This window comes from Palaemon carinicauda, chromosome 42 (genome assembly GCF_036898095.1).
Source record: "Palaemon carinicauda isolate YSFRI2023 chromosome 42, ASM3689809v2, whole genome shotgun sequence".
NCBI classification, from domain to species: domain Eukaryota; kingdom Metazoa; phylum Arthropoda; class Malacostraca; order Decapoda; family Palaemonidae; genus Palaemon; species Palaemon carinicauda.
The window spans coordinates 11647541-11664085 of NC_090766.1; the positions used below are offsets into that span (position 1 = coordinate 11647541).

General features: G+C 43.1%; 1 long non-coding RNA gene across 1 annotated transcript in view; it reads right to left on the reverse strand.

Annotated features, from left to right (window-relative positions):
- LOC137632881 (uncharacterized) overlaps positions 1-16545 on the reverse strand; it is a 108983-nt gene that overhangs the window by 66575 nt on the left and 25863 nt on the right. The window contains exon 2 of the long non-coding RNA XR_011042133.1: positions 11954-12014. This is a non-coding gene — a long non-coding RNA (uncharacterized lncRNA). The remainder of the gene's footprint in view (positions 1-11953; positions 12015-16545) is intronic.

Consider the following 16545-nt stretch of genomic DNA (forward strand, 5'->3'; position numbering starts at 1 on the left):
TAAAAAGACGCGAACACTGACTTGCTTTTCCAATAGGTTGCGTCGATTATACTTTGCAGAGATCTATTTTGTTTAAAGGCCACGGAAGTTGCGACAGCTCTACTTCGTGTGTCCTTAACTTCAGCAAAGCTTGGTCTTCCTCATTCAGATGGGAATGAGCTTCTCGTATTAACAGTCTGATAAAATAGGAAAAAGCATTCTTTGACATAGGCAAAGATGGTTTCTTAACTGAACACCATAAAGCTTCAGACGGGCCTCGTAAAGGTTTAGTTCGTTTTAAATAGAACTTAAGAGCTCTTACAGGACATAAGACTCTTTCTAGTTCATTTCCAACCATACGATAAGTTTGGAATATCGAACGATTTCGGCCAAGGCCGAGAAGGCAGCTCGTTTTTGGCTAGAAAACCAAGTTGTAGAACATGTAGCCGTTTCGGATGAGAATCCGATGTTCTTGCTGAAGGCATGAATCTCACTGACTCTTTTAGCTGTGGCTAAGCATACCAGGAAAAGAGTCTTTAAGGTGAGATCTTTCAGGGAGGCTGATTGTAGCGTTTCGAACCTGTCTGACATAAGGAATCTTAGTACCACGTCTAAATTCCAACCAGGTGTAACCAAACGACGCTCCTTCGTGGTCTCAAAAGACTTAAGGAGGTCCTGTAGATCTTTATTGTTGGAAAGATCTAAGCCTCTGTGACGGAAGACTGATGCCAACATGCTTCTGTAACCCTTGATAGTGGGAGCTGAAAGAGATCGTTCTTTCCTCAGATATAAGAGGAAGTCAGCTATTTGAGTTACAGGGGTACTGGTCGAGGATACGGAAACTGACTTGCACCAGTTTCAGAAGATATCCCACTTCGATTGGTAGACTCTAAAGGTGGATGTTCTCCTTGCTCTAGCAATCGCTCTGGCTGCCTCCTTCGAAAAGTCTCTAGCTCTCGAGAGTCTTTCGATAGTCTGAAGGCAGTCAGACGAAGAGCGTGGAGGCCTTGGTGTACCTTCTTTACGCGTGGCTGACGTAGAAGGTCCACCCTTAGGGGAAGTGTTCTGGGAACGTCTACTAGCCATCGAAGTACCTCGGTGAACCATTCTCTCGCGGGCCAGAGGGAAGCAACTAGCGTCAACCTTGTCCCTTCGTGAGAGGCGAACTTCTGCAGTACCTTGTTGACAATCGAACGGAGGGAATGCATATAGATCTAGATGTGACCAATCTAGTAGAAAGGCATCTATATGAACTGCTGCTGGGTCCGGGATTGGTGAGCAAAATATTGGGAGCCTCTTGGTCATCGAGGTTGCGAAGAGATCTATGGTTGGCTGGCCCCAGGTGGCCCAAAGTCTCTTGCATACATCCTTGTGGAGGGTCTATTCTGTTGGAATTATTTGTCCCTTCCGACTGAGACAATCTGCTATGACATTCAAGTTGCCTTGGATGAACCTCGTTACTAGTGATATGTCTATAGACCTTTTGACCAGGTGAGGAGGTCCCTTGCGATCTCGTACAACGTCAGAGAGTAGGTCCCTCCTTGCTTGGAGATGTACGCCAAAGCCGTGGTGTTGTCCGAGTTCACCTCCACCACTTTGCCTTGAAGGAGAGACCTGAAGCTTTTCCAGGTCAGACGTACTGCCAGAAGCTCCTTGCAGTTGAAATGCATTGACCTTTGACTCGAATTCCATAATCCCGAGCATTCCCGACCGTCTAATGTCGCACCCCAGCCTACGTCCGATGCGTCCGAGAAGAGAACGTGGTTGGGAGTCTGAACAGTTAGGGGAAGACCCTCTCTAAGGTTGATATAGTCCTTTCACCCAGTCAGACAAGACTTTATCTTTCCGGAAACCGGGGTCGAGACCGCTTCTAGCGTCTTTTCCTTTTTCCAGTGAAAAGCTAGATGGTATAGAAGAGGATGGAGGTGTAGTCTTCCTAGTGACACAAATTGATCCACGGATGACAGTGTCCCTACCAGACTCATCCACAGCCTGACTGAGCAGCGTTCCTTCTTCAGCATCTTCTGGATGGATAGCAGGGCTGGGGGCTGATCGTCTTGTTCAGCAACGTCCTCATCAGAGGGTTCCTCATCCGAAACTGATGAGGAAACGGCAACGGAGTGGGCAACGTCTGACTCGCTGAATCCGGTCGCACTGGTGGATGCGTGACGGAGCCGGACGCAATATCATGGAACTGCTGCACAGTCTGTGAACTGTCAACAACCATGGGTGCGCGAGGAAGTACAGCGTCAACCCGAAACTGTCTAGACCGTCTGGGTTGTGCAGTTAACACCCTACCGGGTTGCTGAGGTTGACGCACTGCGTCACAACAAGTCACCTCTGCTGGTTGTTGAACGTCCTGAACGTCAACAACCACCTCCGAGCGTCGCTTAACGTCACCGTGCGGCTGGCAACCCACACTGGGTCGCATCGGTGGAAGAACCACCTCAACTGGCAGACGCGAGTAGGTTACCTCAGCGTCAACAGGGCGCACAACCGACCGGTTGGAAGGTTGTTGGCCAGAAGGAGGAACCACCTCAACTGGCAGACGCGAGTAGGTTACCTCAGCGTCAACAGGGCGCACAACCGACCGGTTGGAAGGTTGTTGGCCAGAAGGAGGAACCACCTCAACTGGCAGACGCGAGTAGGTTACCTCAGCGTCAACAGGGCGCACAACCGACCGGTTGGAAGGTTGTTTGCCAGAAGGTTCTTCTCCGCATTTAAGTCCTCTATCAAGGACGCAAGCTTGGACTGCATGGCTTGCAGCAAAGCCCATTTAGGGTCTACGGGAGCAGGTGTGGCAACAGACGGGGTTAGCGACTGAGGCGGAACCGTTTACCATCCCTGAAAGCCTTGTTATGTGTGACATAATAGTACAGCAAAACTTCAAAGGCTTGACAAAAGCTGAGAAGTTAACCTGTAAACAACTTGGAGCGTCTCCTGGCTAGGCGCCAGGGCGAGTCTACCAGAATTGAGAAGTCTATCTGGGCAGAGGCATGAACTCCCAAGCCGAGAACTTCTCTCGTGTCATATCAGACTCTCGCTCTATAAGCCAGTTTAAAAGAAGGGAAATCAAAGGCTGTATCCCTAAAAACTCCTCCTGGTGCAAAAACCAGTCGCCTAGCCAACGTAACGCTCTCTAGGAGAGCGAGAGAGCACTAGCTTAAGAACAACGGCTTCGAAGTAGCTAGGCCTAGTGTAAGTTCTGACGTTTAGGCGAACGAGGAGCAGCAGTTACAAGATCCGGACGAAGATCCTTAAAAAAAAATCATCATGATTTAATTAAAGTCCATAGGAGGTTAAGCAGCTTAAGGCTCCTCTCCATCTGACAGAGTCCTCAAGGGAATATCAGTAGGAGGGAGAGAGCAACTTCCTCATCCACAGGAACCTTGTCCGATAAAAGCTAGGTTACCTCAGTGAGTCTCTCACTGGGGCATAAGTAGCAGACCAGAAGGCAACGTCATGTAACTGATTGACAGTCTGTGAATTGTCAACAACTGAACTGTCAACCACAACAGGTGTGTGAGGACGTACAGTGTCCACTCGAGACTGCTTTGACTGTCTAGACTGAGCAGTCAAAACAACTCTAGAATGCGGAAGTTGACGCACCGCGTCAAAACAAAACAACTTAGACTGTTGTTGTACATCGCGAACGTCAACGGAAGGTTCCGTGCGTCGCTGAACGTCAACATGCGGCTGGCAGGGTACACTGGAACGCATGGGTGGCGGGACTCTCTCAGCTGGAGTGCGGCAGAAGGTCGCCTCAGCGTCCACAGGACGCACAACCGTGGTTGGTTGTAGGCTAGAGGTTGGTGCAGTGTCAACCTTCTCCGCACGAAAGTCCTGCATCAATGACGTTAACTGAGACTGCATGGTCTGCAGCAAAGACCACTAGGGTCTACAGGAGCAGGTGCGGCAACAGACGGGGTGACTGCCTGATGCGGTACCGCTTTGCCTCTCTTAGGAGGTGAGCAGTCGTCGGAAGACTGCAGCGAGTCCGAACTGACCCAGTGGCTACAACTGGGCCATTGGACTTGCGCGGAAAGGACCGACTTGCGCTTAATAAGCCGCGAGACCTTGGTCCATGGTTTCTTACGAGAAACCTCTTCCGCAGACGAGGAATAAATGGGCTCTCTCGTCTTAGAGTGGGTGGGGCGATCTTGGGTAGATACGCCCGAAACCACAGAGGGAAAACGTCTGTTCGTTGATCAAGGCCTCTCGAACCCATAAGTCGTTCGACATTACTTCTCCCCTGGGCTTGGGAGCTTGCAAGAGGTCCCGGACTAGGTGAACGACAGGCACGAACAGACGAACCCTCGGACGCAACACTGTAACACTTTGCGCATATCACTTTATCGATTTTCTGTTTTGCACTTATTTCACTGAAATCGAAATTTTTACTGATTTCTACCTGAAACACGCAATTCTACCCTTCATTAAAAGGTAGTAATTGCGAAATCAGTCGTATAATGCAAGCTCATTAATACCAGCAAAAAACAGAAAACATATTTTAAGATAAAAAAATCAGTGGCTGGGAAAGAGACTAAACACTAGTTCATATAACTACGTTTTCAATCTCTCACCGCACATAGCCTGGGGACGAGAATAAAAAACTAAAAACGTTTTATCCTTCCTCCCCGTACAGCGACTAGGGACGAGAGCAACTCGAGAACAACGTACCCGCTTGAATGGAACGTTTTCTCTCCTCTCTCTCTCTCCGTCTATATCTCTCTCTCTCTTTCTCTCTTGATTTCGCACCTAAGAGAAGAGCCCAATTATATATCGTCAAAAAAACATGTTATTTGACTAAAGGAAAAAACTGAAAGGTTTTCCAAATAAAAAGTTCCTTTAATTTAGAATTTAAAACATTTAAGCTAAGAAAGAATGAACAAAACGTCAGAATCGATTTACTCTTACTGCAAAGTGAAACCGTGATACACTCTCTCTCTATCGTAATGATAGAGCGCATGTTGAACGTCCAGAACGTCAACAACTGCGTAGTCTAAAAAAACTAAACGTGAGTTCATCTTTGAAAACAGTACGAAGACTATCAAAGAAATTCTTTCATAAAACATTAAATTTAAAAAGTTTTAAATTCTTTAAAGGCTAAATACGAAATAACGGGCTCAACGTTGATTAACTTCGGTTCCAAGTAAGGACCGCCTACTATCAGGAAAGGTCGCATATAAACAAAACATAAAAATTTATTTTTATATGTTTATAATAAATGGAAAGTTAATCGAAGAGGCCTAATAAAGGCGGAGAGATATAAAATATATAGATCTATAACGTGTTAGGCAAAATTACTAAAAACCTAAACACACTTCCGTCTAAGGGAAGGGTCGGCCATTTAAAAGTGAGAGTCCCTACTCTCTTTGTCACCATAATTAAATCTATCCAAAACGAGTTCGAGTTTTGAGATGAAGATAAAACACCTGCATAGCGAAAGCTCAAAACTAGAATAGTGTACTTCACCAAATAGTTGTGAAAACAAATCCAGTTAGTAACAGCGAATTAGTAGGTCTTGCCGGTAGCCCGACAGAGAGAAAATTGAGTTCTGTGTTTACATTGAGTACTGAGTACCTGCACGACAGATGGCGCTGTTGAAGTACACCCCCTACCTGCATTGCGATCGCTGGCGGATTTTTAACGTAGAGTTTTCTGTCGAGCAACAGAGTTGCAGCTTATATAATCACCGGCTAAGTTTAATATTGAAAAATTTATTTTATAATTAAAATATCATTTTTAAATATTTAACTTAGCCGGTGAATATATAATAGCTGATTCACACCCAAGGAGGTGGGTAGAGACCAGAGTTAATTATGTTTACAGCGTATAAGCTAAGAGTTTTTTCATTTTGGCAGTTATCAATATAACAAAACCAAAATAAATAGGTACCTGGTGAGGAAGTTGACTTAGACGATTACTCTGCCTTGTAAGTCTGTCTTCCTCACGGAGCCCAGCGATCCTCTTAGGATGCTGACAGACTCCCAGGAGCTGAAGTATCAAGGGCTGCAACCCATACAACAGGACCTCATCAAACCCCTAATCTGGGCGCTCTCAAGAAATGACTTTGACCACCCGCCAAATCAATCAGGATGCGAAAGGCTTCTTAGCCTTCCGAACAACCTATAAAACAATATTAAAAACATTTCAAGAGACAGATTAAAAGGGTATTGGAATTAGGGAAGTGTAGTGGTAGAACCCTCACCCACTACTGCACTCGCTGCAACGAATGGACCCAGTGTGTAGCAGTCCTCGTAAAGAGTCTGGACATCTTTTAAGTAAAATGACGCGAACACTGACTTGTTTCTCCAAAAAGTTGCGTCCATAATACTTTGCAGAGATTTATTTTGCTTGAAGGCCACGGAGGTTGCTATATCTCTAACTTCGTGCGTCTTAACCTTAAGCAAACATCGGTCTTTCTCATTCAAGTGAGAATGAGCTTCTCGTATTAAAAAAATCTGATAAAATATGACAAAGAATTCTTTGACATAGGCAATGAAGGTTTCTTAACTGAGCACCATAATGCCTCAGATTTCCCTCGTAATGACTTAGTAGGAGCTAAATCGAACTTAAGAGCTCTAACAGGACATAATACTCTTTCCAGTTCGTTGCCTACGATCTCTGATAAGCAAGGAATATCAAAAGATTTAGGCCAAGGACGAGAAGGCAGTTCATTTTTGGCCAGGAAACCAAGTTGAAGTGAACAAGTGGCTTTTTTCTGTAGAAAAGCCGATGTTCTTACTGAAGGCATGAAGTTCACTGACCCTTTTAGCCGAAGCCAAGCACACTAGGAAAAGTGTCTTGAGGGTGAGATCCTTCAGGGAGGCTGAGTGTAATGGCTCAAACCTGTCTGACATGAGGAACCTTAGGACCACGTCTAAGTTCCATCCAGGAGTTGCCAAACGACGTTCCTTAGAGGTCTCGACAGACTTAAGGAGATCTTGGAGATCTTTATTGTTGGAAAGATCTAAGCCTCTATGTCGAAAGACCGAAGTCAACATGCTCCTGTAGCCCTTAATCGTGGGAGCTGAAAGGGAGCGAACCTTTCTCAGATGTAAAAGAAAATCTGCGATTTGGGCTACAGAGGTACTGGACGAGGACACAGATGCTGACTTGCACCAGTCTCGAAAGACTTCCCACTTCGACTGGTATACTCTAATGGTAGAAGCTCTCCTAGCTCTTGCAATCGCACTGACTGCCTCCTTCGAAAAACCTCTAGCTCTTGAGAGTCTTTCGATAATGTGAAGGAAGTCAGACGAAGAGCGGGGAGGCTTTGATGGACATTCTTTACGTGGGGCTGACGTAACAGATCTACCCTTAGAGGAAGACTTCTTGGAAAGTCTACCAGCCATTGAAGTACCTCGGTGAACCACTCTCTCGCGGGCCAGAGGGTAGCAACCAACGTCAACCTTGTCCCTCCGTGAGAGGCGAACTTCTGCAGTACCTTGTTGACTATCTTGAATGGTGGGAATGCATATAAGTCCATAAAAGACCAATCCAGTAGAAATGCGTCTATGTAGATTGCTTCTGTATCTAGGACTGGAGAGCAAAAGATTGGTAACCTTTTGGTCAACGAGGAGGCAAAGAGGTCTATGGTTGGTTGACCCCAAGAAGCCCAAAGACTCTTGCCCACGTCCTTGTGGAGGGTCCATTCCGTGGGTATCACCTGACCCCTCCGACTGAGACAGTCTGCCAAGACGTTCAAGTCCCCCTGGATGAATCTCGTCAACAGGGAGATGCCTCGAATTCTAGACCATAAGAGAAGGTCCCTTGCGATCTCGAGCAGCGTGAAGGAGTGTGTGCCTCCTTGCTTGGAGATGTACGCCAAAGTTGTGGTGTTGTCTGAGTTGACCTCTACCACTTAGTTTCGAAGACGCTTCCTAATAACATCAAGGCCAAGTGGACTGCTAATAGCTCCTTGCTGTTGATGTGCATGCTCTTCTGACTTGAGGTCCACAGACCCGCGCATTCCCGACCGTCCAGGGTCGCACCCAACCCAAACCCGACGCGTCTGAGGACAACACGTGGTTTAGGTTCTTGACTGCTAGGGATAGTCCCTCTCTCAGACTGATATTGCTGTCCCACCATTTCAGGCATGCCTTTATTGGTTCGGAGACTGGGAATGATACCGTCTCTAATGTCTTGTCCTAGTTCCAGTGAGAGGCTAGATGGAACCGGAGAGGCAGAAGGGGTAGTCTCCCTAGTGAGACAAACTGCTCCATGGATGAGAGAGTCCCTACGAGACTGTTCCAACTTCTGACTGAATAAACGTTTTCTTTTCAGCATTAGTTGGACTTCGAGCAGGGCTTGACTGCGAATCTCCATCCCCAAAAATAGAATAATCTGGGATGGGATCAGTTGGGACTTTTAGGTTGACCACAAGTCCCAACTCCCTGGCCAGACTCAACGTCCAATGTAGATCCTGCAGACAGCGAAGGCTGGACGATGCTCTGAGAAGCCAGTCGTCCAAGTACAGGGAGGCTCGGATCCCCGATAGCTCGAAACTGGTACCCCACATTCCTGTAAACAAACCTCAGAAACGGTTGGAAATCCGGGTGTATAGGAATGTGGAAGTATGCCTCCTGAAGGTCAAGAGAGACCATCCAGTCGCCTTCCATAAATGCTGTCAAGACAGCCTGGTAGACTTCATCGTGAAGTTTGTCTTGACAATGAACACATTGAGCGCACTTGCCTCTTACGTACTCCTGCAGTGAACATGGCTGCCAAATCATGGAGCCATCCCTGAGGGACTTGTTCCTGCAGAGAACGTGGCTGTCAGATCATTGGAGCCATCCCTGAAAGCCTTGTTTATGCATGACATAATTGTACAGCAAAACTTCAAAGGCTCGAAAACAGCTGTGAAGTTGACCTGTAAAATCTTGGAGCGTCTCATGGCCAGGCGCCAGGGAGAGTCTATGAGGTTTGAGAAGTCTATCTGGGCAGAGGCAGGAACTCCCAAGCCGAGAACTTCTCTCGTGTCATATCAGACTCTCGCTCTATAAGCCAGTTTAAAAGAAGGGAAAGCAAAGGCTGTATCCCCCAAACTCCTCCTGGTGATAAACCAGTCGCCTAGCAAACGTAAAGCTCTCTAGGAGAGCGAGAGAGCACTAGCTTATAAAACAACAGCTTCGAAGTAGCTAGGCCTAGTGTAAGCTCTGACGTTTAGGCGAACGAGGAGCAGCAGTTACAAAAAGATCCAGACAAAGATCCTTAAAAATCAGCATGATTATTTAAAGTCCATAGAGGGCTAAGCAGCTTTAGGCTCCTCTCCGTCTGACAGAGTCCTCAAGGGAATATCAGTAGGAGGGGGAACAGCAACTTCCTCATCTGAAGGAACCTTGTCCGATAATAGCCGAGTTTCAAGCAAGGGAGAGACCTACCGTGGTGGCAATGCTTTACAAGCAGAGTCCACACGCACTGGTGCATTAGTAGCGGACCAGGACGCAACGTCATGTAACTGCTTGACAGTCTGTGAACTGTCAACAACAACAGGTGCGAGAGACCAGGACGCAACGTCATGTAACTGCTTGACAGTCTGTGAACTGTCAACAACAACAGGTGCGTGAGGACGCACAGCGTCCACTCGAGACTGCTTTGACCGCCTAGACTGAGCAGTCAAAACAACTCTAGAATGCGGAGGTTGACGCTCAGCGTCAAAACAAGTCAACACCGATTGTTAGCGAACGTCCTGAACGTCAACAGGAGCATCAGCAAGTGGCCTAACGTCCAAATGTGGCTGAAAATCCACACGAGACCGCATCGAGTGTGGTTCTAAACAACCTGACTGACGTGACTTAGCTACGCCAACGTCAACAGGACGCACAAAGGAACGTTAGGGTGGTTGAAAGCCAGGATCTCGATGAGATAAACGGCTAGGCTCAACGGACTTATCGGCAGAATAGTCTTCCATAAGGGAGGCAAGCTTATTCTGCATGTCTTGCCGTACAACCCATTTAGGATCAACGGAAATGGTTGCGGTAAGAGACGAGGGTAACGTCTATGACCGCAAAACCTTGCCAACAAAAAGACTCTCGGAGTCTGTGTTACGCTTTTGTTAGGCGGCGAGCAGTCTTCCGATGACTGCATAGGGTCAGAGCTGTCCTAATGGCTACAACCATGATGCTGGACCTGTCCTGAAAGGACTGACTTTCGCTTAAGGGCCTCGAAACCTTGTTTCAGGTTTCTTATGCGAAAAGCCTTCGGATGACGAGGAGAAAATCGTCTCTCTCGCCTTATGGTAGGGGTGATCTTGGTAAGATACACCCGATACCATAGAGGGAACGTCTGTTCGCTGATCAAGGCCTCTCGAACCCATAAGTCGTACGACATTACTTCTCCCCTGGGCTTGGGAGCTTGCAAGAGGTCCCGGACTAGGCGAACGACAGGCACGAACAGACGAACCTTCGGTCGCAACACTGATAACACTTTGCGCAATACAATATCACTTTATCACTACGATTTTCTGTTTTGCACTTATTTCACTGAAATCGAAACTTTTACTGATTTCTACCTGAAGCACGCAATTCTACCCTCATCAAAAGGTAGTAATTGCGAAATCAGTCGTATAATGCAAGCACATTAATACCAGCAAAAAACAGTAAACATATTTTAAGATAAAAAAATTCAGTGGCTGGGGAAGAGACTAAACACTAGTTCATTCAAAACTACGTTTTCAATCTCTCACCGTACATTGCCTGGGGACGAGAAAAAATTAAAAACGTTTTATCCTTTCTCCCCGTACAGAGACTAGGGACAAGAGTAACTCGAGAACAACGTTACCCGCTTGAACGGAACGTTTTCTCTCCTCTCTCTCCCTCCGTCTCTATCTCTCTCTCTCTCTCTCTCTCGATTTCGCACCTAAGAGAAGAGCCCACTTACGTTTCGTCAAAAAAACATGTTATTTGACCAAAGGAAAAAACTGAAAGGTTTTTCAATTAAAAAGTTCCTTTAAAATAGAATTTAAAACATTTAAGCTTTGAAAGAAGAATGAACAAAACGTCAGAATCGATTTACTCTTTCTGCAAAGTGAAACCGTGATACTCTCTCTCTCTATCGTAACGATAGAGCGCAAACTGCGTAGCATAAAAAACTAAACGTTAGTTCATCTTTGAAACAGTACGAAGACTATTCAAAGAAAATCTTTTATAAAATATCTATTAAAAAATATTCATTTAAAAAGTTTTAAATCATTAGCTCTTTAAAAGCTATTTACGATTGAAAGGGCTCAACGTTGTTTAACTTCGGTTTCCAAGTTAGGACCGCCTACTCTCAGGAAAGGTCGCATATAAACAAATCATTAAAATTTATTCTTATGTTTATTATAAATGGAAAGTTAATCGAAGAGGCCTAATAAAGGCGGTGAGATATACAATATATAGAGGAAAATCTATAATTAATTTATAACGTGATAAGATAATTGCTAAAATCTTAAACACACTTCCGTCTAAGGGAAGGGTCGGCCATTTAAAAGTCAAAGAAAGTCCATACTCTCTTTGTCATCAAAAATTAAATCTATCCAAAAACGAGTTCAAGATTTAAGATGAAGATAAAACACCTGCACTGCGAAAGCTCAAACCAAAATGAAGTACTTCACCAAATATGTTGAGAAAACTCCAGGTTCTACAGCGAGTATTGATACGTCTTGTCGTCAACGTCGACAGAGAAGAATTGAAGGTTTTGTTTACATACAAGAGTGGTATCTGGCCGACAGTTGGCGCTGGTGGGCACACCCGCAACCTTCATAGCAATCGCTCGCGAGTTTTTTTAGTATGTTTTCTGTCGAGCCGCAGAGTTGCAGCTATTATATATTCACCGGCTAAGTTAAATATTTAAAAATCCTAATTATACAAAAAATAGTACAGTATAGTCCTGTAAACAGAATTCTAGTGATATAGTTATGACATTTCTAAATGCATTTAATGAAAATAGGAAATAGATTTTACAACTAAGTCTTAATTAACCTACTCACCATATCTCCAAGATGAACTCTTGTTGGCTGGCAGTGAGGTCTTAAAAACCCATAGCCAAACCTGGAAAAAGAAATAGGTAAACAATTCAGAAAAAAAAATTAATTAAAACTTATTCAGAACAATAAAGCGTAATTGGTAGAAAAAGTAGAAAATCTATTCTCTTGATCTTTGAGTTTCAAATACTGCACTAACGACCATAATTCAAGTAAATAATGATACAGTAGTAGTTTCTTTTTTTTTCTTTCTTTTTCTTTTTTTCCTCCCATATGCCTATCCTCACAATTCCGTCTTTTTCAGGAATTTTAAGCGGACTGAAAGTTGTTAGTGACTTCCCTTCAATTACCCTTTTGTTTTTGTAAAACCAAACCCAATTGGAGACCAGGTGGTGTATGCCCTGGTATTTGAGAAACTCACAGCAAAAGATATGAGCCTTAGTCAAAATTCAAGAGTAAAACCAGCAATAAGGAAAAGGACGAGTTAAGTTCATTGGATTAAGAATTAGTAATATTAATTCACTTTACTAATTATTTAGATATTAAATTGAGATTCTATTTCATATTATGACTGTAAAATGTGGGTGTAATAGCTGATCTATTAAGCAGTACATTATTAGGGTCAGTTTAAATTATTATTGAAAGTGAAACTGTGGGTTATTACAATTGATTGATTGTGTGTGTGTGTGTTTGTGTGTGTGCATGTGTGTAGATTAAGTAATGTAGAGTATAAGTAGAAGTGTGTGATTCTAGCCCTTAGTAACCCCAAAGCCAATTATAATATGAAAGAATTATACTGTAGTTTCAAAATACAGTACTGCATAAAATATAAACATTCAACCATTCTACTTGAAAAATTTCCACAACAAAATATTCAAACATTACTAAACAATCTCATCTAAGAACACTTCAAGAATTTAAACTTTTTTGGTAATAATAAGAAAACACTTCTTGCCTCACAAAGCAATGTGTAGCCTACAATTGTATAAAAAAATTAAAATAGCAACAAAAAATTTTCCTGACGTTCTTTTGAATTAGAAAATTGCTTTGACGTGACAATAGAAGGGGTTAAGAGATCTACACAAGAGAAATGAAGGTACTATAGGACTTAAGAACTATTTCCCTCGGGTAAACAGAACTTGTCAACTACTGTACTTCAATAGGTAAATGGATGGGACAGGTGGTTTTTTTCATTGCCAGACCAAAAACTTCAACAGTCATAACTCTGTGAGCCCTCACACATGGAATACTCTCTCCTTTCTCATTAGATGAGGCTTAGAAGTACAGAGGGTCCTTTACTCACAAACTTAATTGGTTCAAAGAAGCTGTTTGTAAGTACTGTATTATTACTTGTAAGTCGAATTCTGTTACATTTCGTCCTAAGGTAGGCCTAACCTGAATCCAATAGCTCATTTTACTTTTTAATTCTTCTTTCCATCTATCAGTATCCCTTTTCCTGGTGTCTCATTTTATTTCTGCCTTTGTCGGTCTTAATTGCTTTATGTCCAGGTTTAATTTTTGCTGGTTCTTGGCTGATTGTTTCCATCATCTTTCTCCTTTTTTGTATGTCCAGGGTTACCTGAATCCAATAGCTCATTTTACTTTTTAATTCTTCTTTCCATCTATCAGTATCCCTTTTCCTGGTGCCTCATTTTATTTCTGTCTTTGTTGGTCTTAATTGCTTTATGTCGAGGTTTAATTTTTGCTGGTTCTTGGCTGATTGTTTCCATCATCTTCCTCCTTTCTTGTATGTCCAGGGTTATTGTTTTCAGTATAATTTTTTTCCCATTCAGGGTGTTGCTTATGTTTTGCAGCAGTATCACCTTTGTTTTCATAGAAGATTCCCCAATCTCTCCCTTTAATGTAGTATTTGCTGTACAGATGTTCCTCATCTTACAAGCTTAATTGGTTCCAAGAAGCTGTTTGTAAGTCGAGTTGTCAGTAAGTTGAATTCTGTTGCATTTTGTCTTAGGGTAGGCCTAACCTGAATCCAGTAGCTATGATTTCCAGTTACAAAAGTCAACAAATAGTCAGGTTTCATATGAAATACATATCTGGTTATTACAAATGTTGTTTTGCTTACTGTATTAAATGATATAAAGTTGTTTTATTATAGTATTTCTTTATCTTATCTTTTTTATTTTCAGTTTGATTTGTTTATATTTTCTAATGATTGTAAGTTGAAACTTTGTAAGTTAAGGACATTTTGTATTCGTTTACTTAAATACCGGTATAATAAATTTTAAAAGTAATTTGTATTTTATCTAAATATATAAACCAGAGTCCTTTAATAGGAATATGATTTCAACTTGTATTGAATTCAGCCATTAGAATTTTAAAGAGGTGAGTCGGTGGTCACTGGCGGGTGAAGACCTGCCCCCTCACCAGCACACTTAACACACCACTTTAACCTTTAACAGCAAGTATTGTTGTATTGTTGGGAAAAATACAAAATAATTTTGAAATTTGCTATTTATTCCTACACACATACAAGACCTCATTCTTTAATAGGGGACTCATCATGAGGTGGGAGGAAGCCTCTATAACTACACTGTGTATTTTAAAATCCAGAGATGTTAAACATCGGACCATACAGGTGAGAGGTGTTGACTCCTGCTACCTTTAACTTGAGCTAAGGATCTCAAAGGTTAAGCTACATTTCTGTGAATGGACAGAAGGACATGGAAGACCCTCATATCCCTCTATGGGTATCTTGCCATGTAGGGCCGATATAAGTAAGGGATTCTATACATACAACTATGTAGGGGGTCATACTTCTTTACCATTATAGAATAGTGCTCAGCGTGATAGCTTACTGGCATCAACTTCCGAACCAGCAAAAAACGATAAGACATCGCCACCCCAAAGAGGGAAAGGAAAGGAGGAAAAAGGGCCACACACACACCACCTCTTATCCTAGTGTACCTAACTCCTTACAGGTTAAGAAGAATAACAGACGTAACGTCTGTTATTCTTCTTAACCTGTAAGGAGTTAGGTACACTATACAAACTTTTAAGCAGCTGCCACAGGTCCCACTGAAAACATGTCGAAAGACCTGTGGGTATACAGTAGATTTTTAAGTCGGAGGGGTTCAGCTTTATTTCATGTAAAAAGATAAGTAAACACACATGAAGCAGTTGTACTGCTTACAATATCCCAGCCTATGCTGTTTGTGTGCGCGCATGTGTGTGATGCCTGCCAAACTGTAGTACAGTATGTATACTTACTCTTAGGATTGATAGCTATACATGCCATTAAAAAGTGGTGTGAATTGTTTAGGCCAAAGGCAAAACATTAAAAGAAAATCAAAGTTGAAATTGATGACTTAATCGTCTTCACATTTTAAGAGTAAAATGTTTGAAAACAGTACAGGTGAGATAAAGTACAGTACTTGCAGGTGGTTTAATGTATAGGATGGATTTTAGCTATATAGCCTTGGGATTGGGCATCCAGAGTAAAAACCTAATCATTGTACAATACGAGGTAAAAATTAGAAGAGGATTAACAGCAGGATAAAAGAATGAAGGTAAGGTAGGTGTGAAGAATTATCTCCAAGCTTTACTTTTATTACCTCCACCAGCAAAGTTGGGAGGAGGTTACGTTTTTGCCCCGTTTACTCATTTGTCTGTGAACAACTTACTGGCCACAATTTTACTCATCGAGTATTGAAACTATCAGGGATTAATTGTTATGTTGAGACATGGAAGTGATTCAATTTTGAATCAAGGTCAAGCAAAAGGTCGACCATGTTAACCATAACCTTAATCCCAAGTTCGCACATGGTTGCCACACAGGACTTCAAATACGCCTATGGTCTAAATTGATGGGTGTGAGTTCGACTGTGATGCAACTGGCAAAGCAAACTGCCTTGTCAGCAATAATAGTTCACTTGCTCGCAAGTGGTTGTGTGTAATCGTAATTTCTTTACCTTAGGGGAAGTGTTCGAAAACAAGACTGAGCATTGAGAACACGTTCAGTGTCACTCATGGAGAAACTCGAGGGAATAATATATGTCCAATGAGGAGCAACATTGCCCAAAGAAATGGATCATCGACTAGCTGTAGCATTGTTAACATATTCGTGAGCGTATGTACGCCAACGAAAAGTAAACGCAGCTACTGAATCGATCAGACCGCTGTCAGTATTAAGTGTTTGCCCGCCCGTCTTGTGGGTGGTACAGTATACGTGGCCCCATAAGTGAATACCTGCTTGCTATAGTTTGTGGACATAAGCAGCAGCTGATTATCTCCTAGGGACTAGAGGCTTGTGAAAATAACCTTGCAAGATTATTTCTCCCTAGACCATTGTACTCCGAGGGCAGAATGGGGTGAGGAGAGATTGCAAGGGGTCAGACGCTGACATCACGCATGTGCTCCGAAGAGCTCTCCCTTCCACAGGGAAGAGAAGCCCAAGATAATAACCCTGAAGGATTACGTTTCACGAGACTGTGTCTTTCGAACATGTGGCGTCCGCAAGCAGTCCGAAAGAATTAATATACGCGGTAATAACCCTGAAGGATTATGTCTGATGATATTCATTATGCCATGGGGGCACAATGGTGGCATGTGATAGCCACAAGTGGTCGACAGGCATCCCA